At 36.6% G+C, this 18,430-nt stretch overlaps 3 long non-coding RNA genes across 4 annotated transcripts in view; 2 read left to right on the plus strand and 1 right to left on the minus strand.

Moving 5' to 3' along the window:
- LOC124110691 overlaps nucleotides 1–18,430 on the plus strand; it is a 317,539-nt gene that overhangs the window by 272,956 nt on the left and 26,153 nt on the right. The window lies entirely within an intron of this gene.
- On the plus strand, nucleotides 5,972–11,401 carry LOC124110688. Of its 2 annotated transcripts, XR_007218906.1 has the most exons (5): nucleotides 5,972–6,066; nucleotides 6,633–6,718; nucleotides 7,061–7,141; nucleotides 9,537–9,573; nucleotides 11,265–11,401. It is a non-coding gene; the product is annotated as an uncharacterized LOC124110688 (long non-coding RNA). The 2 variants fall into 2 exon arrangements; XR_007218907.1 differs by lacking the exon at nucleotides 9,537–9,573 and having other exon boundaries at nucleotides 5,990–6,066; nucleotides 6,636–6,718.
- Nucleotides 12,077–18,145, minus strand: LOC125376010. Its single transcript, XR_007218908.1, has 3 exons — nucleotides 18,004–18,145; nucleotides 13,607–13,673; nucleotides 12,077–12,265 (listed from the first exon to the last, which is right to left on the minus strand). It is a non-coding gene; the product is annotated as an uncharacterized LOC125376010 (long non-coding RNA).

An 18,430-nucleotide genomic window follows, 5' to 3' on the forward strand; every position in this document is an offset into this window, starting at 1 on the left:
ACAAATAATTCATATTTTGTAGCTTTATGCTCGCTGGACACGACCAAGTGTATGCCTACTTCAAAGTTTCCAGTGCTATGATCTGTCAATCAGATAGAACATTGTGGCGAAACTAAAAATCCCTTTTAGATACCGAACATTGTGGTACATTGAGAACTGGGCACAACCTCGTTATAACGTCTCGTTACTGAACTTGCACCACATGTCCGGCACGAATTAACAGAAACAGTTAGCAATTTGCCTCTTGTTTTGTGATATTATTACTTTTGAACCACCTCTTTAGGAGTCTGTCGAAAGTAAGCTCATCAGAACCAAATTAGGTGGAACGATTGTAGATGTATGTCAAAACGTTTGATACAGTTAATGACAATAGTCCTCATTAGTTTCTATTCACTGAAAAAACGTTGCGTTGTATATTATTAATTATTATTTCCAGGAAGGGGATACATACACCAGCAAGTATTATTTTTTCCGCTTAAAGAAACAGGGTTTTACTTTACTTATCTCTGGGCTGGGCTTCTTTTAGAGACACTCGCTGCTTGGAAACACAGTTAATTTCTGTAAAAGGAGTTTTCTGGAACACATTATTTGCTTTCTCTGGAAAAGGTGTGTTTATTTTTAAAAATACACATGCCTTCAGCCTACCAAATTATGGCTCCCTATGAATAGTGGGGCAAGGTAGTTAGGAAAAACACTATTTTCTTCATGTGACCTTAAACACAGCTATTTTTTTTCATTGAATGGAGGGGATAAACCACAAAATATATAAGCAATGATCCCTCGGGGACAAACCACAAAATATATAAGCAATGATCCTGATTATGTCATTGATAGCTTGTATATGTTTTGCATCCTTGTGAAAAATTAGTTTTGTACTGTTTACCTTTATTCTCAATATTTATGGTCATGTGGTTTCTTTTTTTTAAGATCACACATATTCTGAAGAACAGCTGCTGTGTATATTTAAGAAATATACTAATTTCGAGTGAATGTATTTAATGGTCGTTTTTCATTCAACATGAGTGGTTCTTTTTAATTTTTAACATTTTATCGTATGTTTTTCTCAAATTTTCAACAAGATCTGATTTCCTGTTTTCCGTGAGAAAAAAACGTTGTCACGGGATTAGGCAATATATTTAGGGCCGTGATATGGCGTAATTTGAAAATAAATTCAAATTTGTTCTTGAAGTCCCCTTACGTAAAACAAAATCGATTTTAGTACATTTAGGGCCATTCTTGTTTTCAAAAATACATTTTTGTTCTAGTTATTCTGTTCACGTTTTCATTTCATGCTTCAAGTTTCCTTTTGGGGCATTTGGGGCCTTGAAAAAGGCCGTCGAGGAAGCTAGGTTCCTGACATTGATGTTAGCGGCGGCCGAACTCCCTGTGGTCGATGAAGCCCTCCACTCCTCGTCTGAAGTCCCCGTACTCCCACCGGAGCTCCGCGCCAGCACTGACCCCCGTCTTGGTCACCATCCAGAACCTCGTCCGTTCCCCCCTCCTCCCCTTAACCCGGGTTAACTTACAGTTAGCGTTATCCCTAGAGTGGTTCATGGTTGCCCCCAAATTTGAATCAGGGTCAATACGATTACCCTGATGATTTCTATGGCCGTCCAAAACAAGTTCCTCATCACCATGAAACCCCTGAACGTGAAGAAACCGGTAAGTTAAATTTAGCCTGTCGTACTCATCCAACCTCCGATCAACGTCTGCCCTCGGAATCAGCTGGCCCAAGTACTCACACACCACCTCCTTCCTCCTATAATTCCGAGTGGCAAAAACCCCCTTCCCAATTTCTCCACCGACAGGTGCAACGATAGGTGCCGAAAACATATCCCCCCTCCTCTCCCTCTCCTGCACTGCTCTACGAGTATTGTGACCCCTCAAAGAATACCGCAAAGGTTCCCCCAAAACGTCCCTATCGCCCTCCCCTCCCTCCAAATTTCGACCTATCCTGACCTTCTTAACCTTATACCCACGGCGAGGAGATTCCACGTAAGCGAAGCCCACGTTGATGGCGACCGCCCGGAACTGGGTAGTGAAGGCTTGGCGTCTACCGGCGAGAGCTAGGAGTTGCTGGTCTTCAGTCCAGGCTGCCACTTTGGCCTTGTACTCCGTGAAGAGTTCCAAAGTTGGGATGACACTGTTGTCCGGGCTCGGAGCAAACAGGTTGGCAAACCTGGAGAGGAATGGACAGTCGCACTGTATATCCCGATCCACAGAGAGGCCGCGTCGAAGTAATCGATTTCCAGACATCGTTGGTGTTCTTGGAAATAAAGAGCATAATGACGCGGCACTGATGGCTCTCTCTTTTATAGTCCCGCTAAAACTACAATGATTGACAGGTACACGCGTAAGAAATTATGAACCCAGGTCGTCACTGATTGGCTCCCGCTAAAACTGTCATGATTGACAGGTACACGTGTAAGAAACATAAACCCAGATTGTCACTGATTGGCTGAACTTTGCAAAATTTGGCGCTTATTTGTCTCCTCGAAAAAAGCGTTTAATTGCATACATTAATCTGTTTTCAATAATGCTGTGATTTCATTTAAAAAAAATTAGTCCAATAAAAAATAAAATTTATTCCCGATGCTCAGTTTTGGAATGTGTAAATCCAAACATACCCATTCATAAAAATCATTAACGATGTTGTGTCATATTGATTTGAGATCCAACAAATTTTGTTGAATGACGAACTGTGTAAAGACTTTATGCCTTATCGCCGATTGTTCTTGAGAAATGCATAGATATGAATGATTTGCAAATGTTAAAAATGTGTTAAGTCAAGGTACAACCTTGTCACTGCTTGAAACATAAGAAGATCAAATTAAGATCAAGTGAACGTGCATGTGTGTTGTTGATCAACATAATTGATAACCCCTTCTCCCCATTCCCCCTAAACTTGGTCCAAACGTAGTGATATACTTAGCGAGTAGTTTCCCCAGGCAGTTCTCTAATATTTATATTTCTTGGAATACTGAATTCATCCCATACTAAATATTACATAGTGGGCCCCTTTTGTGTCAGTTAGATATTAATATTTATTGGGATGCAGGAGTTCTGTTACATAAATCAATAACCAAGTGACTCAATCGTTTGAGTCGGAATAAAAATAAGGGAACGAGACGGATCCAAGAAACAAATAATGCTTTGCTCTAGGCCTAATCAAGCTGCAGTCACTGTTTCCATTTTTCACACGATCAGGAATTGGCTGTGAGCCAAAACTGCCCGTCCAAAGTGACAGGCGTATTTGCGCGACACTGTGTATGGTTTGCGAACAGCAGTTTTCCCTTCCCATATATACAATGTTGTATACGTACAGTCTCCAAGTTACGCGTGAACAATATGGAGATGGGAGTTTGTTTATTTGTTGTTGTTGTTGTTTTTTGTTTAACGCCCCACTCAACAATATTCCAGCTATATGATGGCAGTCTGTAAATAATCGAGTCTGGACCAGACAATCCAGTGGTTGATATCATGAGCATCGATCCACGCATTTGGGATCCGGTGACATGCATCAACCAAGTCAGTGAGCCAGACCACCCGATCCCGTTAGTTGCCTCTTATGACAAGCATAGTCGCCTTTCTTGGGTTGCTGAAGACCTATTCTATCCCGGGTCTTCAAGAGGAGTGTAGTCACGCGCAGTAAGCTGTGAGTAAAAACATGGGCACTTTTAAAACTGAAATAAAGATTACAATATGGGTCTGTATGTCAGGCCGGGTTGTGCATAAAGAACAATTCTGTCGGGTGAATCAACTCCCAGGAATTAATCAGCACCTGGTGTATAAATATCACACTATTGCACATGGCATTGTTATCATTTGCATTCTGCTTGTTAGGGCAAAATCGGAAAGCAAACTCATAAAGACAAAGGAAGATTTCCATGACAAAGCTCACAAGGGAACGTGTTGCGAGTTACGAGCCCCAAACACAGCCATGAACTTGCATAGGCAACACTGTTTCAAAGTTATGTCTGATACTTCCTATACGTCGCGCCTTTGAAAGTCATGATATTGCCGAATTATTCTGATGTGACTTAAAATCGTAACTTATTCATTCATTCTATACGTCTGATATCTTATAATAGGGTTCTCTCTATAAGGAATGAGATCGGAGATAAACAGTTGTTATTTCAATTAAAAAATGACACGTATTTAATTTATTTTTTGATTTAGGGAGTTTGTAACTGTGGTAAATAGTTTGCTTCATCCATTGTCACTTTAAACAGTAAAACATGTCACTATTAATTTCGGAGAGAAACTGTAGTCTCTGTGAATTTGATTGGAGGAATGACTGAAGCACGAAGATGAATCATTTAATTATTGAATATTAATATAACTGGTGACTGGAGAAATACATGCATGTCTTAGAAGTTAGTGGCATCCTATATACAGTGAAACAGCGTACTTATTTACATCTGGATAAGATGACTCGGAGAGTGACACAGTCTAAATGAAAACAGGAAATGTTTTGACGAATCCTCTATTAGACGCCCGCTTGCAATACACACGGGGTAGGACAGTTGTAGGGTGTTTGTAAACTTGATTGTAGCCGCCTAAGATCGATTGTAACTAAGAATGTTCTATGAAAGTGGGCGGCCCTGGTCGGTAATACTGTGATATGTTGGTGATATATAATGACCGTTTCCTACAGATGTATGTTTGTATGACTAGAATTTGGGATTCGGTGGGGTAGTGAATTGCTTGCATGAACGTAATTGACGCTTGGCGTCTAGTAGAGGAAATACGGTATAGGGCTGACGGTCGTTTGGGTACATTGTGATTGTGTGTGGTTTAGTTTTGCACATTCTGGATTATCCAGGGTATTGTCTACACATAGTTTCGTTAAATACGCGGAAACGTGCAAGCTGTTAGCTTTAACTAGGAAATGAGTCCCCGATAAAAAATACAATTAGTGAGTATTGTTTTACTCTGCTTTTAGCAATACTCCAGCAACTTTCATGGTGGGCTTTACACATTGTACCCATATCGGGAATTGAACCCGGGTCTTCAGCGTGACGAGCGATCACTTTAGCCACTAGGCAACCCGCCACTCCTCTACAATATACCAACATTACAATCTTAATAGAGTTGTTAGCATAAAATGTTTTTCACAAACTGGTGAAGTTATATACATGTCGCGCGGCAAAGGGAGGATGTCTTATTGAATATCTAGGATATATTCCCTGATATAGGTAATACTCCAGTTTATTGATGGCATACTTATGACGATTTTTGCAGTATTTGATTGATCATTTTTTAGTAGATTGAATTTACTGTAAAAAAAATAAATTTCATATTCCCCGTAATTTCAAACACATTTTGACCATAGAAGTTAATATTGTCTGGTATAATAAGGTCCTTATTAAAGGTGTTTAGTTGACTAATTAATCATGGGACTTTAAAGTTTCGTCAAACCTGTGTATTTTGAAACAGGTCCGAAGTTACATTCTTCCTGAAGTTGAGGAGAGTTGATTTTTTCCTCATCGTTGAAATGGTGCCGCCTTTAAACGGCAACTTTATGCCACAAAGTGAACATATACACCTTTAAATTTGTCCTCAGACACCCGATCCAGGAAATATTACCTACTATTAGCACAGATTTGTTAGCAACTGTGAGCTGCTACTAGTAGGTACAAAGACGGTCTCTATGTCTCTGACGACTAACATTTACTGCTACTACTAGATACAGCAAAGTATAGCATGTCTTTGATTTGTATTGGTCAACGAGTCAACTAGAGGGTATGCAAGCCGGGCTCTGTCTCAACTGAAAAATAAAAGATTACGGCAGAGCAACCTCATCCTGTAACCATCTTGCTAGCACGTGAACTTTCTTTTGCTAAGATGTAGAAATAATACTTGAAATATACTGTGGTTGTTAAATGATTACAAATAGAATCTACAATATCATGAAGAAAATTATAACCATTGATCATTACATCACCAGCTGGTCATGCATCATATTCCGCCATGTTGTGTAAGGTCACGACATTTCTACCACTCAACCTAGGCGTAGTTTAGGCAAGTTAATTGTGTCCGTTCTCTACATTTAGCACAACAGACGTGAGTGTTTTCATTACAATAAATACTCTTGAATATTTCTGCCATTGCCAGAAATGGGAACGTAATGTCGTGCATGTTTTCTTCTGGCAGCCTTGCATTCTTTGCGTCCCTAGACACAACGTCGACGTGCACAAGCAAGGTCGCGCATCATAAATGCCGCTTATTCTAAAAAAAGAGTGCTTTACCGTTACAGTATGGCCACCTACCTATTGTATATTGTGTTGTACTTGTTGCCTGCTGTCAAGCGCCCATGTTTTGAGATCAATCACTTGCGTCCATGTTTTGAGATCAATTACTTGCGTCCAAAGACGATTGGGTCACGTTCCTTTTCATAGCCTAGTGGTTAAAGCGTTCGCTCGTCACGCCGAAGACCCGGGTTCGAATCCCGACATGGGTACAATGTGTGAAGCCCATTTCTGGTGTCCCCCGCCGTGATATTGCTGGAATATTGCTAAAAGCGGCGTAAAACCAAACTCACTCACTCACTTTAGTCCAACTAGTAGGAATTACTAATTATCAGTGCTTACATACATACCATTTTATATCGTATTTTTTTTACATTTCAGCAGTATGCATCGGAGGCAGAAAATTTATTCAAGCTCTGAAGTCCCAAACAACTGAAAATGTTCTAAAACACCATCACGTGACCCTGGTATTTTCAAAGTGCTGGTGAAAGTGATTGTTTTGTAAATGTTTGTTGATAGTAGAGAGGCTGATAAACTTTAAAACAAGTCATGATCACCTTTTCCCTACTGCTAGTTAAATACACTGGTCTACATCTGTATTGTTTCTTTGCAACTTCTGTCAACAAAATCAAATTTATCCATTTATACCTGAATAATTGTGTTGTCATAAGATTATAACTAGGCCTACAGCATCTAACCAACTGTTATACTCTGGTAACTGAATGTCAGAAGAAAAAATACCTTTTTATTGATGAATATATCTCCACAGTTGAGTGCAGGGTGTAATATTTAAATGTTTTTATTGACAGTTTAGCAGACACTACATCTGTCTATGAGCAATGAACAGAATCATGAACAGTAGTGAACACCTCTGGCAACATCATGTTTTAGTAAGTATAATTGAATCCCCCAATTATAATGTAATTGTTCACACATTGTATGGCATAGTGTAATTTCCAAATAGTGATCTGTTTGACAGTGTCATATATATTATATATTTTCCTATTCACCTTGTCGACTGGCCTGGATTAGGTCTTGCCATTTTCCTGTTATTTCTGATTATTCCAAAATTAGATTGACTGTACAGTAACAGCACAGTTTAATTATATTAGGACTAAGAGCAAATGTGCTTAATTCTCAGTGTTTTAGTCAATTTGTGTTGTACCCAAATAGAGGGAATATTGTTACTGTAGTCCACATGATCATGGGCACCACTTCAGCATGTTTAGTTATACAAATTTACCCGTGAAGATCGGGGTTAGAATAGGTCTTCAGCAAGCCATGCTTGTTGTAAGAAGCGACTATCCTTGTCATAAGAGGCGACTAAAGTGATTGAGGGGTCAGGCTGACAGACTTTGTTGATGCATGTCATTGTATCCCAATTGCATGGATTGATGCTCATGATGGTCAATCACTGGATTGCCAGGTCCAGATTTGATTATTTACATGCAGCTGTCAAAGCAGGAATATTGCTGTGAACATCATTTCAGGTTATGTATGTTTGTAAAAAGTGCTAGAAAGAGTCAACTTTAGTTGTAAAATCAGTATGTTCCTCGCAACAGAGCTAAATGTGCATTTTAACAAAATATTAATTGATGTGAGATTTCATGATGAATTTGATTTTTAATCTAAAAAATATTATCTTGTTTCTCTAATCATGCTGTTAAAATCATGTTTTACGTATTTATCTACTTCCTATGGACTTCCTAATCCAATTGAATAGTAATGCCCAATATGTTTTTATTATAACAGATAACAGATTGCTATAGACTAATAAGGCAACTGCTAGATTATATTCTAACTCTTTACATGATGATGGGACTCACAAGACTTCACTGTATACCACAGTACCCACTGAAGTATCAACGTCTTTACGTATGCCGTTATTTTAACAACAAAATAAATTATTCAATTGATTTGCAAATATCAAACTATTTCATTTCGGAATTCAAGTAGCAAGCAGTAGCCTGTTGTCTGGTACTTTAAGGTATACTATAATGCATGTACTAATTCGTACTGTAAAGTAAACATATAACATGTTTTGCTTGAGCAATTCTTCCTGAAAAGCCCCCCTAGTTTGAAACGCAAGTCTAGTAACATTGTGTTCGATGTAGTTAGCCCAATTATTAATAATCAATATGACAACACTAAAATCTAATGGAAATGATTTTGATAGTCCTGATCGGGTTAGTTAACCCAAAGGTTTTTGTCACAGTCTGCTCATGTAACTCAATTTATGATGACAGTGTTACATGAGGTTCTATTTTGTGTATTTCGATAATTTGCACATTTATGAACAGCATTAGAAATTGGCACTTGTCCTGTAATCCTTGCCAAACTGCCCAATAGTTAAGGTAGCATAACGACTAGTAGAAATGTGACACTTTAATGGGTTTGCTATATGTTATCATTATAAAGACTCGTGGATTAAAACTCTTAGTTTCTACCGCTGATGACCTTTAACCTTAATGTAAACCTTGATTCCAGTGATGCTTTAGTTTTACATTCTTTAATAACCTTAAGCTGTCATTTTTTGTGTGGTCCCAGGAATAAAGTCACCAGAAATGCATTCAAAGTTATGATCTGATTTTGAGCATGACCAACATGGCAGATATGTTTAAAATTAAATTTTCTGCCACTACTCAGACATGCAAGTTATTGTACAATAAGTCGTTTGTAGTGTAAAAACATGTAGACTCTTTTGTTTGCATATTTAGCTATTCCAGAACTGTTATATGCTATTAAATTGCTGGAGAAGGTATTTATTTCAATCGATAATGTCATTATGGTATACCAGTGTGTATGACAGTTGTTTTCAAATTCATCAATATCTTCAAATATGATCTATTGTATCCAGTGACTGACATGTAAGAAACTCAAAGGAGGAAGTTAGGCAGCACCCAATCAGAGAGTGTACCATTGGACCCATGTGATCAAAGGGGTTCCAATTCAACACATTGCTCTTACGTATGATGGTCACTGTCCAAATGTTTTCACGGGTCTTTGTGGTTGAAAACCAACTCATCCCGATAACAGGTTTCCGATTATATTGCCCATTCACTTACACAAGATACACAATTTTGAGTAATAAACAGTTGAATGTAGAAATCTGTTTATGTTGACAGGAAGAGAATAATCATTATCTTAGGGTTATGTTAATTATCTTTAAGGACTTGTTGATAAATGAGAAATATGGGCAACAAATTCTGTCATTGTCATTGTAGTATTTTGTCCATACTGTTACTTTAACACTACATAAATAGCCATAATCACATTTAATTACAGGGATCGATTTCGCTACATACAAGCTGCACCAGTGCAGGTAAAAACATTGCTGCTGCGGTAACTTTTAGGTGATGTCAGGTTGCATCGAGTGCAGGTAACATTTCCCACCTAAAGTGGAAAACGGAATTCTTTTAGCTGAAGGTCTTTTTGAATCCAGGAAACAAAGGGGGTCCAAATTCACCTGTAAATGATTGAACACATGAATAATTGACATGAAATTTAAATTACAACATAAAATAGAATGGTCATGTGTGTAAAATACATGCTATGTTCAATAGCCACTATCAAATTTATCTTGAGACAGTCTAGGCCAACACCAATCACTATTCTGGAAACAGTCCTGTCCAGGTGGTCAAAAATAACTTAGCTACAGATATAACGACACAAAACATTGACTAATGTTGGTATATTTTAACCAAGTTCAGTCTGTAGATGTGTTATGTGTTATGTGCCTTTAAGTGAGCTAATGTTAGTGTGCATCAACCTTTCATCGTTAAAACCTTTTACTTTTCTGACAGTCCAGCAGTGGTGTCTCTAGGTTAATGGTGACACTTCAGGTAAAATAAATGGGTCCCATAAATTTAATGACTTCCCACACAAACATATTTTTAGGTCATCGGAAATATTAAATCAACAAATCTGCTCTGAAATTTTGCAAGTTAATCCTGTTGTAAGGATTAGCTTGAATAATTCAGCACAGATGGTCATGAACAGTGTTCATTGTATACATCTAGACTTTGGACATATGTTTGCAATCTATTTGATTAGGTTAGTCACATTTTCACATTATTAATCTTACCTGGTCGAGTTTTATAGTGGTAACCATATTATCTTGTGATCATCATTAAACCTGATCACCACTGCCTGATCACATATTTTACAGAATCAGATATTAGATGTGTGTGTATAGCAATTGTTAGTATGCTTTCACTAACTGTTGTTAGTACAGTGTATCAATGAGCTGAGAAATGTGTGAATGTGAGGTTTGAGATGAAATGCAAATTTTACAGTATTTTAATGTCCAGTTTCGAGATCTGGGGTGAATGTCAATCTACATTCATGAGTTATCTGTTGTGAACACCTCCTCAGAAACTACTGGACCATTGAAGCTGAAACTTCGCATTTGTTGATCACATCAGAATTTGTTCAAGACTTTCAAATCCAAACTCCAGTATGATCTTTGCACTAAAACTAAACTGTCAGCTGAAACATCTTATTGCCATTATTCAGTCAGTTATGTACAAATTCTAATGAAATTTGATATGTGTTATATTGTACTGGGATTAAAAAAATATTTGTTTTTTTCTTAATTTATAATTTTGACCTTGGTTTGACCATGTTATGTAAATTTCTCTAAATTTGCCAGACTGAGGGAGATGAACTTGTGTCCTCAAGATGACAGCATGTTTTGTTCAGATATTTAGATTTTAGTGTTTTCAGTCCTCAGTATTTATACAGAAAATATATATGCAGGGTAGCAATGATATTCTCTGTTTAGTAGTTGTGTTTTTTTACATTAAAAAGTGTTGACTACATGTCCAGCTGAGCTACAGTGTCGTTGCACTATTTTTAACCCTGCTATGGGCTATCATTACCAAATGTATTCACCTTTCCTTTGCAAACATTGTAGCCTTACAGCTAAGAAGATTACCTTATAAAATATTAATCTGTATGTTTTAAGAAAATTATACATTTAACTTGTTCAGTTGTTGTTTTTTATGGTTTCAGATATCCGCTTTAATGATGTCATGAACTGGACGCTGCACTCTTGATTCCAGCACTAATATTGTCATGACCAAATGTTAAAGTTCATATTCAGCAAGTTGAAGATAACTGACACCGTCTTTAAGTATAAGTTTCACAAGTATGGTTAGCAGAAGTTCTTTTTGTTTTCAATACTGATTTATATATAGTATGAAAAAAAATGGATTTCTGTAATAGAATAAAATGTTGGAATACATGTGACACCAGTTGTGTTTCTGTCACCATAGTGTTACCATCTGTTATATGGGTGTACAATCATAATCTGTGGCATGGATTGCCAGGATTGTAGTTGAAGCTATATCATGGTGGCTGGTAAATATGGTGTGGGCAAAGCAAATCAGTGGCTGACAAGATGAGCAAAACCCATGGCACTGGGCACATTAACACAACCAGCCATTTAACATCATGTCGCTCCGTGATGAATACATGAACACATTCATGCCTACATAATACTGTTTACCCTTTGTCATAATCAACTACAAACAAAATTCATCATTTTGCTTGTTCTTTATTATTGAGAATACAATAAACATAAATGCCTTAAAATGCTGAAAACAGTGTAAGTGAAGAAATTCCATGCACAGTGCATTTGTAAGATGCTAAATTCACCATATATGACCATTGATATTATGAATTAAAGAAACACACCTCACATTTTGAAACACTATATGATATACATCATATGTTTAGATGTACTGTCCATGAGTATAGGGAGAAACACTGTCCCTCCACACAGTGATGCTGAAGTGATGCTACTACCTGCTGAACTATTCACCACTCAGGATGTCATTGCTTACTTCAACACAGAACTCTTCTTATCAACACTGCTTCTTTCAAGAAGTACAGGGCATGGTTGCTCTCCCTTCTCAAAGCACATTGTTTTGGGAGCTGTATAGTTTAGTGTTGGTGTTGTATTATTGCAGAAAACTGACACCATCAAGTTTCATTACAGCATGGGAATTGCCCTGAAAAGGTTGAAAATATTCATATAAGTGATGTCATCTAATGTAACTTAATAACTTACGATTTAACTTCAATATAAATAAATCCACGTAGTAACCATATTTTAACATTTATACCTACATTAATGTAAAATTATATTGGAGTCAATTGTTTTGAATAAATATGTCAATATTAACAACTTCATAGACTCCTTAATTAATTACTAACATGAAAAACCCAGAAGACAACAATAGAAAATCAGTGACATTGTTAAACAGAATATAATTGTAGGTTCATGGCAACATCAAGTTATGTTCTATTGAAAATGCCTGTAAAGATGTTATAGTTTAATATCATGTTGTCTCATTTAAATTCAAAACTTAATGGAAAGCTATAATTTGTAGTTATCTCAACTGGCAAGGGATTTTTTCTCACGCCAGTTAAATGTGCCCAGGATACAACATTAAGATGGTGTCAGTACTACAAATATTTTCTTGAACAAAATTAAAATATGTTATGATAAATTGGGTACTTTTTGTGACATTCTGAAACTGATTTTGTGGTAAAAGATTGCTGGATTCCGTTCACACAATTAGTTGTGAACAAATGTACCCAGACACATAATTTGAATCTGAATATTCGCGTGAAGCAAAATGTGATAACAGATGATTATTTGATCTTATTTTGTTATTTTCAAAGTATGTAAGTGTACGGTTCTTAAAATACAACCAAATCTCCAACATTTTCTGTGGGAGGTGACTGATATTGGAAGACATGAATTGGAAAAAAATATATACTTCAAGAAAAACCTGCCATACAAAATTTATACACAGTGTACTGACTCCAAGCAGACCATTCTTCCTTTTAGCCCCTAAAAGCGAGAGCAAGACAGGGTAACAACAAGTACCATCTTTTAGGAATGACGTTTCAAGGGATCGAACCTCCAACCTTCTGCTCTCCGGGCAGACACTCTACCACCACACCATGGAGGCAGTCAGTGAGACATGGAATTTAATGCATTTCAATGAGTTAAAGTAACTAAGTTGACAATCCATCAGTTTATTGTTATTTTCCGAGAACTAACATTAAACAGTTCGTTTCTTATGTTCACCATTTTGTTACTTTTGTTTGTTAGTGTAGAAAATTCTGGACTGGAAACATTTTATCTGGTCAGGGGGTCAGCCTTCCATTTGTACAATTTTGAATTTTCGGACCTGGTGAGCTAATAAATGTGTCAGGATAACAAACACCAGACAAGCAGGCCATGTTCTTTGCATTCAAAAAGTATTTTGTTTAATTTTGTATAACCAGTTTGTTTAAAGACATACAGACATGAAGCTACGTTTCGAGGCGATCAATGTTACCTTTGTTGGGTGCAACTGGACCAAACGAGTTATTTGCACCAGGCTTCTTGTAACTGGACAGTGGAACCTGTGAACATGGTATACGAAGAATGAAAATCTTCATAAGAACAAACACAACACATGACACCACAGAACTGAATGTACAAACTGTAAAATAAAACACTGGGACAACCACATAACTTGATCCGAGTCCCATTGTGGTGCTACATATGCCAGGTGTCATTAAGTTTTAGTTTCCTTGGTTTCTGAGAAGAAAGTTCTTAAAGATGAACAAATCAAAATCGGAAGCTACAAAGATACCTCTGCAAATGAAGGTTAAAAGTGTAGTAAACATCCATCAACTTCTTCATGACAACATTGATAAGGCAATCTAGGGTAAACAGAAATATGCCTCACTACCAACCGTTTGAATGGGCCTGAAACTGATCAGAATTTATTTTTAGGGAATTAAATACTGGTAAAGGTCATCATAAATGGGTAAACAAGATTATGCAGAAATAAGTAACAAATGTTCAGATACACCAAGTGATATGAATATTTACTAATGATAGACAAATGAGGTAAAATGAGTGAATTGTTTCTGTCCACTTAAAATAATGGTGCTTGGTCCAGGCAGGCAAGAGGTTGATAGCACTAACAACTATCCATGTAATTGGGGTGTAATGTCACCAAATCAGCCAGGTCACACAAAACTGACATTCCATATGATTGCCCTTTGGGAATGTTAAGAATCAAATTCTGTGAGTAGGTATGTTTTTGAGACTCAATTACTGGGATCCTGTCTGCAACAATCCAAACAGTGTTAGAATACCTGTAATCTAGATACAAGGGTGCATACAAAGGGTATGACCATGCAATGATAAAAAAGATGAAAAAGTCTGTAAAAAAACTATTGTATGGAATGAGATGTCGTAACAATTGCCTCAATGACAACCATTTTTTGTTTCATGTTTATAAAGTGAATCTGAAATCTGAAAAGAACAGTAGCTTTTATCTAGATCTATTTTATACCATTGTTGGAGTGCATGATAACACACATATATAACCAATCATAGCTTCACTTCCAAAAAGATTCATAGGAAACATTGCAAGTACAAGGTTATTACACTTACTGGTACATTTCATTATTAGGACACAAAAAGATGAAAGATGATTGCATGACCAAATGAAACATATGATTGAAACATAGCACATTGGAGATTGCAACATAGTATTACAGCCCAGGCCTCAAAGTTGCGACTAAAACGGTGGCCAATGCGACCTAAATTTCAGTTTGTCTACTGTCTAAAATTCAGTGGTAGCCAAATGACTACCTTCAAAAATATCTCGTGGTGACTAAATTCTATTGCTACATATATGTAGACACAAAAATAAACGTGTCTGCTACTGATTGTACTTGAAAATAATTCCTCCTAAAGTCAACAATGAACCGAAATGCATAAATATTAATGGAATTAGTATTTTATTTTAGTTGATAGTTTATTGGATAAGCAAGGATGTACCTACATAATCTAGTAACATAAATTGCATGATTGTTTGAAAAATAACAAAACTCAAGTACAGCATGTACAGTTACCACTTATATACAATTCCAAGACTAGTGCTTTAACTTGTACATATAATAGTTATTTGATAAAAGATAATTTCAAATGTTTTTGGCTTCCTACAATATTGGATTGACTTCTTGATTTCACCACTGGCTACCTTGAAAAAAATACTTGTAGCCATAAAAAAATAAACTTTGAGGCCTGGAGCCTGTTAAATGAATAACACCATGCTCCATGAGTACCTGGCCAAAATAACATTCAAAGTGGCTGCAATGTCGTCACCTCATATAATCACAGTATACCAGATTCAACCTAATTGAGGCTAGATGTGCCCATTGTATTGGTGCCATTAAACTGACTCATGTAACAGAGCTCCAGATAACTTTTTGAGCAATTGAGTTTTTACTCTAGGGTTTCTATTTTAATTGGGTTATCACATTTTTCATTGGGCAACCAATATGTTTTCGCTCATCTATTCATCACTCTACTGGGTCTTTCCCAACATTAGTGAACCTTTTAAGATTTCAAAAAAATGAAAAAAGGTTCTAAATACATAGGATTGACTCGGAAGGTAAATTAGCTCGTAATTGTGTTTCGGAAATTAGGTCCTTCGTATGTATGCTGAAAAAGCTTCATTGGGTATTTATGCGAGCTGTTTTTATGCATTTGAGTTTTTCATTTAATGCATGCATTTCTGTACACAAGTTAATTGAAAGTAATTGGGTTTTAAATATTTTTGGGGGTTATTTTGCACAAATACGCTGCTTATCTGTAGCTCTCATGTAATAATTTTTCCCTTTAATACCTTTTGGCTGTCACCTCACACGACAGAAATACTGTTCGAACAAACTATAGTTGTTAAAATGGCTCTGTAGCTCCCCTGAAATTTTTCTGGAATGTATTATTACATCAAAAAGGCAATACAAGGGTATAAAAAATAAGCAAAATAAACAAAACAATGTATCTACACAACAGACTTTCTCTCAGCATCTTGACCAATTAAAAGGATGACAATATATGCAAGGAGACAAATTCACCTTTATCCCCTAAATATTAAATACTTGCCATGGAAACTAAATATTTGTTTAACAAATCCAAAATTATCAAAAGGCATCAGTTCAACACTAGACCTATCTTTGTGTCACGTTTGTTAAGGAACTATTGTGAGTTTTTCTTTAATCTGCCCAGAAAGGAGCACTACTCTCATTTTCAGAGTCAAAGTTGTGGCATCTCAAAAAATTAATTTCTAAAAATCCTAAACTATCAAAAGGCACCAGACCAATCTGTGTGTCAAGTTTGGTGAAGAAATATTGCACGTTTTCAAGGTCTGTTCAAAGAACGAACACTACCTTCCTTATTGAGTCAAAGGCAAAGTTGTTGCCATGGAAGCTAAAACGATTCATTTTACAAAAATCAAAAACTACCAACAGGCCCAAGGTCACCACTAGGCCTATCCATGTACCAAGATTGGTGGAGAAAATAGTAAATGTTTTTCAAAATCTTACACAGAAGGATGAATGCAAGGACTGACCGCATCCATTCTAATACCCCCGCAAAACATGGTGTGGGGGATAATAATTAGCAATGAGTCAAAATAACACATTGATCATCACTGCTGCAGCAGCACATGAAGACAAAATATTGCAGTTTCCAAATATAAGAATAACTTGCAAAATATGACACTGTTATTGGGTTACCAAATAATTACTGAATGTCAAATTTCATAATGTAAATGCAAAAGTGGCTTTCTAAAGGGTGAAAAGTATATATTCAATATGGTTGCCATGTCTAGACAGCTTTAAGTTGTATTGGCATCATGTAAGTGGGATCAAATACACAAAATTTCATCTTATTGAAAGCATGGTTTTCAGAAAAGATATTGAAAACATAGACAAACTTCATAAAACGATGTATGTGAAAGTTAAAGGCCATAGAAGGCACAGGTGATACAGGCATCCAAGAAGCCACCTCAATTTGCTGGGCGGAGTTGCATCCCAGTCTGTCTCACAGTCCTTGAACTATTATTTTCCCTTCTGCCCAGCCCATCTCACTGGGTCTACTTTTACATTAAAATGTAGTTATTTGTGTCTATCAATATAATACATTTTCAGAGACTAAGCTGCATCCCCTTTATATGGCAGTAATCTATGACAATGGGTTGAAATCCCAGAATTGCCCTGATTACTTTCCTTGGTTTGTCAGCACCATTTCCACGCTCGTGGGTTTCAGCAAGTGGTAAAATCTCAGATGTTTCCCCAAATCAAGACAACAATGCACCAAAAATGTAAACCCCATAACACATATCAAGTTCCATAATGTCACATCAGAAATGGCTGTGTAATACGCAAAAGTGATATTTTGTAAATGACCTCAAGTTTTAGAAATATCATTACAGTCATTTTGATTACTGTTTACCAACTCACTCCTCATAACTTAATAAATGGCCTAAAGGATCAGTAAAGTAATACTTTCAAAAGTTGCCATAATCAGGTCAGCGAGTTTGCAAAGTGAATGGTTGAGTTGGTTTAATGCAACTTAGAACAGTGTTTCAGTAATATCACAGTGTGTCAGCTGATGATCCAGTGAGGAAAGACTGATATAATCAGGTACCAAAATATTCCAAATGTGGTATTTCATATGATGACATCCATGATTTAAATTGATGTACGATGATTCCTCTTTTGTTATCCCTGAGTTTATCATGGTGGCACTGCGTAAAGATAAATGTTCACAGCACCTGTGCTTAGCTTGTGCTAAATCTTTACAACAGTAAATTAGCCTTTGTATAACAATGAAGCCAGCATACATTAATGTAATTCCCAACATGTATAGGGATAGAATACAACATACCTGATTGGCTAACAAGGGTTGCAACTCAGATGTCCTGAATGTGGCAGGACATGGCCCACCTGGATACCCTGGGAAAAAAATATATGTAAATTGGTACTGACATTTTGACATATTACAGGGTTGCAAAGGGAGGTAATCAATGATTACAATATTGAATAAGATACTTTAAATTTGTCGGATGCTCTATGATCTTTATGATCCTTCACTAATCTCATATGTCTACATATTCCCTCAATGTTAATCATAACAACAACAACTACAATAACAACAACAACAACAACAACAAACAAATAAGAGGGCCTGTAGTGAATCAGTGAGTGGGCCTTATCTCACACAATGGAGTGAACACCCGAAATGGACCTCACTTTGAACCAAGAACACAGACCTTTCAGCAAAACAAGTTAACACTAATAATCTGGATGAGATT

Source organism: Haliotis rufescens, unplaced genomic scaffold (genome assembly GCF_023055435.1).
Source record: "Haliotis rufescens isolate VD_foot unplaced genomic scaffold, xgHalRufe1.0.p SCAF_67, whole genome shotgun sequence".
In the NCBI taxonomy this organism is placed as follows: domain Eukaryota; kingdom Metazoa; phylum Mollusca; class Gastropoda; order Lepetellida; family Haliotidae; genus Haliotis; species Haliotis rufescens.